General features: G+C 44.0%; 1 protein-coding gene across 1 annotated transcript in view; it reads right to left on the bottom strand.

The window, feature by feature from the left end:
- The window catches only part of ntf3 (neurotrophin 3), a 31827-nt gene that overhangs the window by 18450 nt on the left and 877 nt on the right, over nt 1-12500 (bottom strand). The gene's annotated exons all lie outside the window — the stretch shown is intronic.

The raw sequence follows: 12500 nt of genomic DNA, 5'->3' as shown, positions 1-12500 counted from the left end.
AGAACATCCTGGCCTGACATAACCATATCTCCAGGCGATAGCACATTTTATTTTAGATTGGGATCTAATATCTGATTCTGCGTTAACAGCAACCTTTGTAGCCGTGGAGAAGTAGCCGTGGAAGAAAAACGATCCATTGTACTTGCGGTTTCACAAGATTTCATTCCCTTCTACTCTGGCATCCAAAGCGAGCTTCAAGTTTGTTTTCTGGGCTTCAAATGTCGGCTCAAAAATCTGTCAACAACTACCAACCATATCCATCCCCTCCACCTTCCCCTTCTCCTTCTCCTCCACCTTCTCCACCTCCACCACCTCCTTCCCACATTCATTTAGCAAGATTCTGAGGCGGGGTTAGAGAGAATTCCGAAAATTCTCGCCGGGAGATTCTTTTTGTGCAGGTTGGTGACACCTTTCCAGTATGACACACCTGACAGGTATGCAAGGGTTCTCCCCAGAACAACACAGCACCACAAACAACAAAAGAGTACTAACACAACACAACAAACTGCCACAGGCCCTACAGAACTAGCAATATCACAATAAGCTCATACACCGCACATACACTCCCCAAACCAGCCCCATGGCGTGTCTTTTTACAGACAAACAAACTCTTGTAAGAGATAGTTACATTTAGCTTATAGGTTTCCCCAGCTCAAGGGGATTGGACCCAGGGTCTTGTTAGATAAAAAGACACAAATAGTTCTCAATGTTATCCGGATCATCTCCAGAGAGATACCATTAAAGGGTCTTCCTAGAATACACTGATAATGGACTCTTTGTAAATTTGATCTCAGAACCTTTAGGTTCTTTTTTTTTGTTTATTTTTTGGGCTTTCATGCAGGATAGTGGAGAATGACAGGAAGTGAGTGGGAGAGAGAGTTGGGGTGGGATCCGGAAAGGACCATGTCAGGGAGGGAATTGAACCCAGGTCGCCGGCGTACAGAGCAGGTGTCCCAGCCAGTTGCGCCACGGCCGGGGCCTACCTTTAAGCTTTTAACACTACTTTGGTTCTCACCTCAGAAAAGGCATGCAACAAGGAGGAACCTTTTTGTGGTAGGAACCTTACCACAGGAAATTGTTCTATGTACTGTAGAACGATAGACACCAAACTTTCTAAAGTTTTAAAACCAGTACAGCATAAATAATAATAGGATAATGCTTAAAAGTAACTTTTATAGCCATCACTATCACTAACCTTTATAGAATCACTACAGAATTACAATATTACATTTCCACAGAAGCAAAATGCTACATTAAAATATATGTGTTATGAATTTATAATGTTATTGAGAGAATGCCAGCATCCTGTTCTAATTAGGTTAAATATAAAGTAAAATGCTTTGTGTTTGTGTTATAAAACTTTTATGAGACCAATTACTGACGTGAATGAAGATGATTATTACAAGTCATTATGTTTGCATTTAATGCATTCTGAGTCTCTTTGAGTGCACTTAAAGACTGTTATGGAGTCTTCATTCATGGAAAGTGCTCTCAGTGTTTTAATTCAAAGTGACTCATTAGGAGACAAGCTGTAGGGTTTAGTACTGTAACATTTTACATTTTGAAATTATTGCTCCAATAGTTCCTCATGCTAGCCTACTAGAGCTAGGGATGGGCCAACAGCATCTCATACTAGCCCAGTAGCCCCAAGTGCTTCTGTTTCCATGTTGTGTAAACCTGGTATTTGACTGAGAATGTAGTCTAATGGTAGCCTGGAAAATGCAGACCCTAGTAATCTAGAAAGATTAAGGGTATGGCCATGAATAATGAAAATGGCCCAACTCAAGGGGCGGCACCAAGCATGCATTTGAAAATCTCACTGTACGCAATTGGATCACACTACAACCAATGTTTACTGACTGATTCCGGACTGATTCCGACGCAATTAGATAACACTACGACCAAAACTGACTGATTCGTTGCAGCACTGTGGATTTCCAGGGTAGTCTAAAGGGTCAGTGACCACCGAGCTTGACATAACCCTCGGTCAGCCCCACGGGTGATCGTTTATTGACCCCAATCTAGGAACGCCTGTCAGGTCAAAAAGAATAAGTCAGGGACGCTAATGGGAGAACTAACACCAAGAAGAGATGGTGGAGCGACAGTGAGGAGGAGAGTGTGTGTACGTGTGTGTGTGAGTGTGTGTGTGTGAGTGTGAGTGTGTGAGTGTGAGAGAGAGACAGATGGGCGCAGAGACACAGAAAATAGACAAGGGAGAGATTCACAGAGAGAGTGTGAGATTAACAGATAACAAACGACGCCTAGGAGAGAGAGAGTAATAGAAAGAGAGAGAGAGAGAGAGAAAGAGAGAGAGAGAGAATTGCATGAACATAATGGCATGTTAGAGACAGGCAGAGAAAGAGCAAACTGATTAATAGACAACTAATGCCATAGTAGAGAAAGAGAGAGAGAGAGCAAATTGATTAAAATACTACTAATGACATTAGACAAAGACAGAATGAGCAAACTGCACTTTGGAGACAGAGAGAGAGAGAGAGAGAGAGAGAGAGAGAGAGAGAGAGAGAGAGAGAGAGCAAACCCCCCATGGACCCTTGCTGGTGCTTATCTCCTAAGATGATTAAAGGGTTTTCCTTCACTTCTGTGGGCTTCTTAGATTTAACCCGGTTTCTATAAAGAGGCTTTATGCACCAGCAGCAGCAGAAGCAGCGCCTGTGTCGCGGTCATCACCAAACTGACTGTGTCCGTCCGCTGCCTGCACATGGTGCCACACTAACACAGAATGTCAAAAAAAAAAAAAAAAACATCTGCTACTAAGAAAACCCGGCATGCGTTAGCCCTTCAAAACCCACATCGTCGGCCTTTGAAGGAAGCCTTTTCAGAGTTCTTATTGGCAATGAAAGCCGCTATTGCAGTAAATTCAACTCATTTTTCAACAGTCTCTCCAGCTGTCTGTCATCCACATTGGCGTTTTTGTTTTGTTTTTGGCCGCATGCAGCAGCACTGGAGGACTGGTTGCAGGGCCAACGGCACGACCGAGCAGAGCCATGCTACCTTTTAAAGGCAAATCAACAAAGCAGCTTGGCGTGGCCTGGACAAGCCATGCACGTCCATCCCCACTTAGTTAAGTTACACAACGTTGATAGTCGCCTGCCAAACACAATGATTACACCAATAACTACCGGGCAGATTAAACGGGTTCCAGAGGGATGATCACATGAGGTCTTTTTTTATATATATATATTTTCGTCTGGAGGCATTGGGTAGAATCTAGTGACTGACATGGTGTGCATCGCAGACATGTTTGCATCATGAGTCAGGAGTCAGAATGTTCTCAGCTAACGGGGCCAGCTCATCTCTAGATCTACAGACACATCCAGCACATGCCTGAGGTATTGGATGCATAGCCCTGATTGGCAGGGGAAACGTATGGGTAGGCATGTCTGAACCATGAGTCAGGACATGTTCTCAGCCAACAAGGCCTCGGGGACTGAGATAGTCGGAAACAGTCACCCAGGGAGCCGCTAAGCCTAGCTGGCCAAATTCTTTCACATCCTGGCCAGATTCACATCATATCCTGGGAGCAGCCAGCAGCTGGGTTAGCCTGGTACTTAACTCATCACCCCACCTGAGAAGCGTTCACAGAGACCCAGAGGGCTGCCCAGGGGCCACAGCCAGAGGAGACCCAGAGCAGAGCTGAATATGGGCCTGAATACAGTCTCCCCTTCAGCCGCTACAATCACAACAGTGTCTTTAGAATGTTGTGATTAGAATAATTAGAATGTTGTAGAATAAACGTTCTCCCTCAATGGCTCTGGAGCATTCTAAAGAACATCTGAGGAAAAAATAGAACCCAGATCTTCCAGATCTTACATTGTTGATGAAAACATTATTTTATTAGAATGTTGGAAATGTTCTTTCTAAAGGGTTAAGAAGTTAAGAAGTAGTTTTCACTCATATTTTGTTATCTTGCAGCTCTATGCTAAAATCATTAAAACTAATTCCCCTTCATCAATCTCCATTTAATAATCCATAATTATACAAGGGAATAATAGACATGTTTGGTATGTTTTGCCAAAGTAAATCACGAAATTCAAAGTGGAGTCCAGATGCAAAGTGGAGTCCAAATGCACAGTCTAGGGATAGCCCAACGGAAAACTCACTTTACACACATGACTCTAAGTGGCCAGAGCCACCAACAGGAAATTCTCTTTTTAAAAAAATCAGACCACTTCATTTACATTTTTAAGGACATGTTGGCTGAGGTTGAAAGTGGCGGTCTAGACTAATGCTTACTGTGCAAGATCTTCAGCCAACTTCTGCCTCAGCCCAAGCAAACTCCCTCCACCGCCCAAACAAGTGGGGGTTAGTTACATAATTCACAATGCAAAGGGTTAGAACATAGGAAAGGAACCGATTCTCTCCTCTTCCTCTCTCTCTCTCTCTCTCTCTCTCTCTCTCTCTCTCTCCTTCCATGTGGATCTCATTACAGCACTACAAACCCCTCAGGAGACTGTGGAGAACAGGTCATCCCAGCAGGCCAACGTTGGCCCATATCTGGCCCAATACCTGCCCACGTCCACCAGGCCAGGGGCCAGGCATCTTTCTGCACTCTTCTGCTGGATCACATATCATGGGGACCACCACACATATATTATATTTACTTCCCCACTGACCTCCCTAAGTCTGCGCCTCCAACCCTCGCCCCCAACCTCCACAAACATCACACCGCCATCCCCCACTCTCACTCAACAGCTGCCCTCAAAGACACCCGTGGAGGTGATTATGTCGGCGGCTAACATGTCGAGAGAGGAGAGGGAGCCCTGTTGTCAACTGGCCAGCTCCTTTCCTCTCCATCGGCCGGCGTCGGTTTAGCACAGAGAGTCTGCGTGCTGTCATGCCTTTAAAGCTTTAAGTAGAGCAGCCACACAGTTGCTATGGCAAACACAAACATTGCTGGAATTGTTGCTGACGGGTTGTTTGGTATGTGCTGTTGTTAATTGCTGGAGACCGGGGAGAGTAGTTTGTAGTGTATCTAGTGCACTTGCTAGTATATTTTTGGGGCATTTTTGCTTTTATTGTGATAGGACAGTTAGAGGTTGACACGACGAGAGTGGGAGAGAGAGATGGGGTGGGATCGGGAAATGACCCAGGTCTTGGACCCATGTGGTATGAGGTATGAGCATTGTAGCCAGTTGTGCCACAGCAACCCCCCCCCCCCCCCCCTACTTTTCAGTGTTTGACTGTACTGTACTGAGTTGCCATTCTGCATTCATGTGATTAAAGTTGCAGATGTATATCTGTGTAGGTGTGTGAAAGTATGCACGGTATAGAAAGCATTTGAGGTACACCTCCCCCTCCCTAGCCCCTAGCATGCACACACACACACACACACACACACACACACACACACACACACGTCAACAAATCCTCGACTGACAGTTGGCAAGAGGCAGAATGACAACTTCCAAGCCTGGGTCGAGGTCCCTGGAGGCTGGGACCTACTGGGACAGAGGATGTGAGAGAGCGCAAGCTCCATATTCACACACAGCCGGGAGGGCTCCCAAAGGATGCTGGGAGTAGGACATAAGCTCAAAACCAGACCAGGACTACGAGTAGTCATTTCATCACATAAACCACAGGATGCCACAACTGGCTTGTTCTGTCTTCTGTTGCTTTTCTTTTCTGTTCTCTCTTTCCTTTCTTTTTTTTCTCTCTACTGCTGAGGAAGTGCTACCGGTCAGCCTCTGCCAAACAAGGAAATGGACAGGAGTAGAGAGAGAGAGAGGGAGAGAGAGAGGGGGATAGAGTGAGAGCAGGAGAGGGAGAGACAGACTAAGAGAGTGAGGAAGAGGAGAGAGATAGAGAGAAGGAGAGAGAGTCTTCGGGTAGAGGGATAAAAGCCTGGGCTTTAACGGTAATTAATAATAGACTGCATTTTAAAATGCTGCTTGCTGGTGAGTCTTTGCTGGGAATCACCCTGACGCTGTTTCACTGAGCGTGCTCGGTTTAGCTGCGCAGCTCTGCTCAGACTGGCTGGCGCTACCCAACCCTGCTGCAGGGGACGTGCACTGGGCTGGCTACTGCACACACACACACACACACACACACACACACACACACACACACACACACACACAAACACACACACACACACACACACAAACACAAACACATACAGACACACACACACACACACACACACACACACACACACACACACACACACACACACACACAGACACACACACATATGCAGACACACACAAACACATACAGACACACACACACACACACACACACACACACACACATATGCAGACACACACACACAAACACACACACAAACACATACAGACACACACACACACACACACACACACACACACACACACACACACACACACAAACACACACACATACACATGCAGACACACACACACACACAAACACACACACACACAAACACACACACACACACACACACACACACACACACACACACACACAAACACACACACACACACACACACAAACACAAACACATACAGACACACACACACACACACACACACACACACACACACACACACACAGACACACACACATATGCAGACACACACAAACACATACAGACACACACACACACACACACACACACACACACACACACACACACATATGCAGACACACACACACAAACACACACACAAACACATACAGACACACACACACACACACACACACACACACACACACACACACACACACACACACACAAACACACACACATACACATGCAGACACACACACACACACAAACACACAAACACACACACACACACACACACACACACACACACACACACATTAAGACATTGCATTGTTTAGCTATTCGTTTTATAGCCATTTAGTTGAGACATTTTTCTATGAGCCAGCTGGTAGATTGTGGGGGCAATCACTCATTCCAGCTATCAACTTTAGACTGTAATGCTTTTGTGATTCTATTTAGCTCATTAAAATAGTTCTATGACAATTCCAATGAAGAACAAATAAAACCATGTGGTTCTGTTTACACCGAGTGCAGCCCATAGACTGCGCTTAATGTCAAGAGGAAATGACGTGGTCGCTACGTCCAGAATGCACCGAGGGCATGAGTTAGATAGATAGATGTCTGGACCATGTCTGGATTACTGCAGGGCACCACTGCTCTGGGGTGCTGTGGCATGTGTCTACATACACTGTGTACCTGCACTGTTGCACTACCACCATGACACACACCTCATTGAGCACCGTACCACTGAAACACAGGGTCAGTCCCTGCCCTGTCACTGCAAGCGCCTCATGCTACATATACATCCTTATTACGTTCATGTGGAGGATCCTTGTTTTAGTATCTTTTACAATTATTTTTAGTCATGTGGATTTGTTATTTTATCATCCTGTTTATGGTGTAGTGTATGTTGTATGTGGTTTCTTCTCAACTGCTTTAGCATGGACTAGCAACTACATTTACATTTACCAGATGCTTCTATCCAAAGTAACTCACGACATATGACAATTATATGACAAGGGCCTAGCTAGGGCCATTGTCCCCAGAGCAACTCAAGGTTAAGTGCCTTGCTCGGTGGACAGAGGAAGCCGGGAACTGAACCCACAACTTTTCAGACTTCTAGCATGCTAGCCCAGCTCCTTAACCACTGCACCACCAATGTCTACCACCAATCTAGACCAAGGGCATGAGTTTAATACCACACCCACACACAGCACAGCATAGTACATCACAGCACAGCACAGCATGGACTGAATCCGCATCCATCCAATACAATCATATCACTCAACCGGTTGACCTCTGCATTAATAACAACAAGGGCATGAATTCAATAGCCGGACAACTGCAGCATTAGTACAGATCGTTCCTACATCTCATCTAGTTAAGCACCAAGGTCATGCTAATATCTACCTAGACAGCACACATGTAATATCTGTACTGTAATATCTGCCCAAATCTGCCTATATCTCAATGGATAAAATATGATAAAATATGTGAAATTGTTTCAGTATGTATGATCCAGACAACCATAAGGTGCACTGAAGAAAGTAACATGTCATAGGTTTTACTTTCAGTTGAGATTAATGTGGCCCATTAACATGACCTGACTTTTAGTTGTTGAAAATACAGTTTTTATAACTTTATAACCAAACTAAGGAAACAATGATTGCACCTGTACTGTTGCAGTTTAGTGTTATACAGTGTGTTTATCTGTGTTAATGCTTATATTCATAGTTATTAGCAGATGGTATTGTCCAAAATGCCTTACAAAAACAGCAATAAACATTATATTACAGTAACATTAAAATTAACAGTTTAAAGTACGATATTCATTTATTTTAACATGGGTAACGCCCAAATACTGTAGATAAAAGAGTAATGTGAAGTAAAGTCCTATTTAGCAGACGCTTTCATCCAAAAGCAACACAAGCAGTTTTGACAAGACAGAAATAGTTTATAGCTAATTAAAGTAACAATTAAAGTAAAGTGACTGAAGTGGAGCAGGCATTTGCATCCAAAGTGACACAGACTTGCAATTAGCATCTGCGGTCTGATTTGGGGCGGGGTCTGAGCCGGTCGGCCATGACGGTAGGATACTCTATCGCGCCCCAAAGATAGTGACACAGATCAGGAAAGACGGCTTGAGAAAATGACCCTAAAACCACGGAACAGATCACCAATATATGACTGACAGTATGCATTACATAACCACGGTAACCACGGATGTCTTTGCTTGAACAGCGTCGAAGGCCGCAGTGTGATTCAACAGTAAGCGCTACACAGCAATTTTCCTTTCATCCCATATCATCACATTATGCTACTAAAGGAAGTATGATACAGTGGCATTAGATACAGTAATGTACTGTACTGTTACTATGGCCAGAGAGAACTAAGGCCACTGCATGATTCAATCAACTGTGTAAGGTAACTCAGGCAATGTGGACAATGGTACAGTTCAATTCTGTCCACGTCTGTGGCATTTACGGGGTAAACTGATTGAATTCACTCCAAATGACAAGGGGTCAGAATTATCTTCAAATCCACTTAAATGCTGATGCCTAAATGCCAATATAACTTAATTCATCAGGTCATAAGGTGCTGTGTATGACAGAGGTCAGAGGAGAGCAGGACAGCTCGGGTTTCTCTCTCCAACGGAGAATCATTTTTCCACTGTCAGTTTTATGACCTGACACAATTGCAGAGACTCTTCCAAGTGTTCTCCCCCGTCACACTCCATCGATTAAATGGTTTCCACCTCTCAACATTTCCATTGAACAGCTTAGCATGCCGAGGCAGAAAGTATCTAAATTGAACTGGATTGAGGCCAAGAGACAACTTCACTGTGAGCCGGGAGAGAAAGTATCAAATGATCAGTCACAATTGGTGAACCTCATGTGGTGAACTGCACTTCTATCTAAGGCTAATTTGTTTCTATCTGTTCTAGGGGGGGACCATCCATGAAATATGGCCGTTTGATTTTCAAGTCATAATCATGACATAATCTTCAACTTCGTATTGCGAAAAAAAAAAAAAAAGAACATCAAGAATTCCTCTCAATCAGATGACAATGACGTTCCTGTTGCGACAAGGGAAGGACATGTTCTTGTAGAAGTCATTATAATTCACCTCAGATCCTGTGACAATCAATCAACCAATCAATCAATCAATCAATAAATCAATCATTATGCATGTAGTGACCAATCAAAGTTCCTGGAGTTATCAAATATGCGAGTTCACATTCTCACAGGTACTAGCCTCAGCTGCAACAGCTGACTCTGACAGATGGGAGAGACCATAGATATTAGAAAGCTAGATACCGCATTGGGCTCCAGAACGTACGTAAATAGCGACGCCATCTTGGTGGGGGCAGCAATCACTAGAGGCCAATGGAAGAGCATGTGACTGACTGGAAATCAGACAGGTGTCACTGATCACCACCAGTTGACCCTAGAAATATGGCAGCCACGTTTACGATGCCACCTAATACAACTCAACAGACAATGCGGTATCTAGCTTTCCAATATCTATGGGAGAGACCTTTGAAGGTGACCTTTGACATTTGTGATGGGGTCTGGGAAAAACCCATCACATGGTGAAATCAAAAATCCTTGATTACTACTCCATTTCAACACTGAAATGTCACCAGCTTAAGATTCTGATACCATCTAGCAAAATCCTGAATACCGTCCCCTAGCAACATCCTTGATACCATCCTAGCCACATCCAGGATGTGGCTAGAATGGTACCAATATCTTAAATTGGTGACATTTCACGATGTGATGGGTGTTCCCAGATCACATCACATTTGAAGAGACCTTTGAAGTGTTCAGTGACTATACACAGCATATTCACATACACAGCATATTCTCATGTCAAAATGTGAAGCCAAAAAAAAACAAACATGTTTAGCTCTGGGATGGACAATTTTCTATTTACTATGAATGATGTGGCACTAAAAAAAACACCTACAACGCCAACCCTTGATGCAATTTTGCAAATATCACCAACCAGTTTTGGCTTCCTTCCTTCATCCCGCAAGTGCAGGATAACACTCCTCCCACTATTCCTTATGTAGTCACTGAGACTGAAATTACTCCACATCAAGATCATATCACATTTGGAATCAGGTCGCTCCCAGATCACCCAATCAGTCAAAAAAGAGGATGGCCCACCGTCACAATCATCCAAAAGAACTGGGCCAACGTCCCACCCACACACCCCGGGGGGTTGTGATGATGTCAGAGGGTTTCATTTCTCCATTCATACTGCAGTCTTACAGAATAAAGGGTTCCAAAATGGAACCCCGAAATAGCATTCTGCTATCCATGAAAGAACCCTTTTTAAATGCTCTATGTGGAGAATGTTCTAAAAAGAAAATGCAAGAGTTTTCTAACACTTTTGCCAATATGGCATTTTTTACGAAACGAACGAAACATGGAAACAAATTTCCATGTTGAACATTTCACCTTTTAAGGAACTCTGGCGGGGACATTCTTTTTTGGACTGAAAGAATTTGTGTATGTCTGTGTGCGTGTGTGTGAGTGTGTGTGTGTGTGTGTGTGTTCTTTAGTGGAAGCACTGGATCACATGGGATGCGCTGAGCTCCTTCCTCTGTCAGATAAACAGGCAAGAATAGGCTACAGCCTCGCTGCACTGTGTGACCTAATCACATCAGCAAATTTGGGACTCTTGTTTTGGAGCACATGAAGACTGCTGTGGACAATACAAACACCAACAACTACTCTTCCTCTGTAATACTACCTCCACATTAGCATATAACCACATATGACAGGTTTGGGATGTGTGAGCATGAGCTCTCGACTTCAAAGAATCCAAGAAGGAAGTCGAAAGCAACACAGGCGTGATCCTAACTTGACACTTGGCTCGACTTGCCAAGAGAACTTCCGATAACTGTCCAAGATGGCACCTGGAAGGCCGTAGTCTCCAATCACGTCCGGTAATCCTGATCTAAACGAACGCCTTCTCACATGCGCAAATTTGCAGACCAAAACTCGGAGCGCGGCAATCTGAGATCAAATGTCGAGCCTCTAAGTGAAGCCCAAACAAGTGGGTTTCACTTTTAAGCCATCTGGTGCGCAAGCTGTCTAATGCCACATTTTTCTGTGTAGTATAATGCACAAAATTAAAGCTGCTTCAAACTATAGGGGGTGGTTGCGCCGACAAAGCCTCTGCAAGAAGAGTAGCTTTGTGCACATTGCAATTAACTAGGAAGACATAAACTGACGTTATACTACAGAGTATTCAAATTGCATATCTCCTTACTTTTGCTTTTAGGCATAACAAAGCTATGTTTGAGGACCAGGCCAAGGTTACATGGTCTTAATTCACGGTTTCAAAGGAAATTCAACCCTGCCCAGACAACTCGCCCTGATAGACTGGAAATGTAATACGGAACTCTACCAACTTCACTGCACAGAAAACGGGTCCGATGTAAGTATGGCTCAAAATGTGCAGTCACCGGGAACCATGAAGGCTCAATGTGTCCTACGTCTTGTGTCAAATCCAGAATCTGATACTTAAACCTGTCAAGCAAGCCTATACAAGACCCTGCATTTACGCACAGAGAACGGGAGAATCACACGGAAGCCTTGGACGGATACACAAACACACACACACACACACACACACGGGGAAAGACAGACAACTTTGCTCAACTCTTCTCTTTCTTCTATCTTGGCACATCTAAGGTGTAGACTTACAAGGTGTAAAAAACAGCGTCAGCTATACGCAAACGCGGGTCAAAATCCCGTTCGAGTTTGGTTTGCCAATTCCGTCTACACTACAGATTTGCGTGGATTATCTATTTTAGGGATTGTCTGTCGATCTCGGACAGCTCTCGGGGGCGCAACCACTTGTAATTTAGCAGGACAAATGTGACTGCTATTACTTTGTATTCCATACACAAAACAAGCAAACCGTAAAAACTCATAGAGACTTAAGATAATGACATAAAAAAGCCAAGCCACCA

The sequence above is a fragment of the Alosa sapidissima genome, chromosome 22 (assembly GCF_018492685.1).
Source record: "Alosa sapidissima isolate fAloSap1 chromosome 22, fAloSap1.pri, whole genome shotgun sequence".
Taxonomy (NCBI): Eukaryota; Metazoa; Chordata; class Actinopteri; order Clupeiformes; family Clupeidae; genus Alosa; species Alosa sapidissima.
This window is presented reverse-complemented; position numbering and strand designations above follow the sequence as displayed.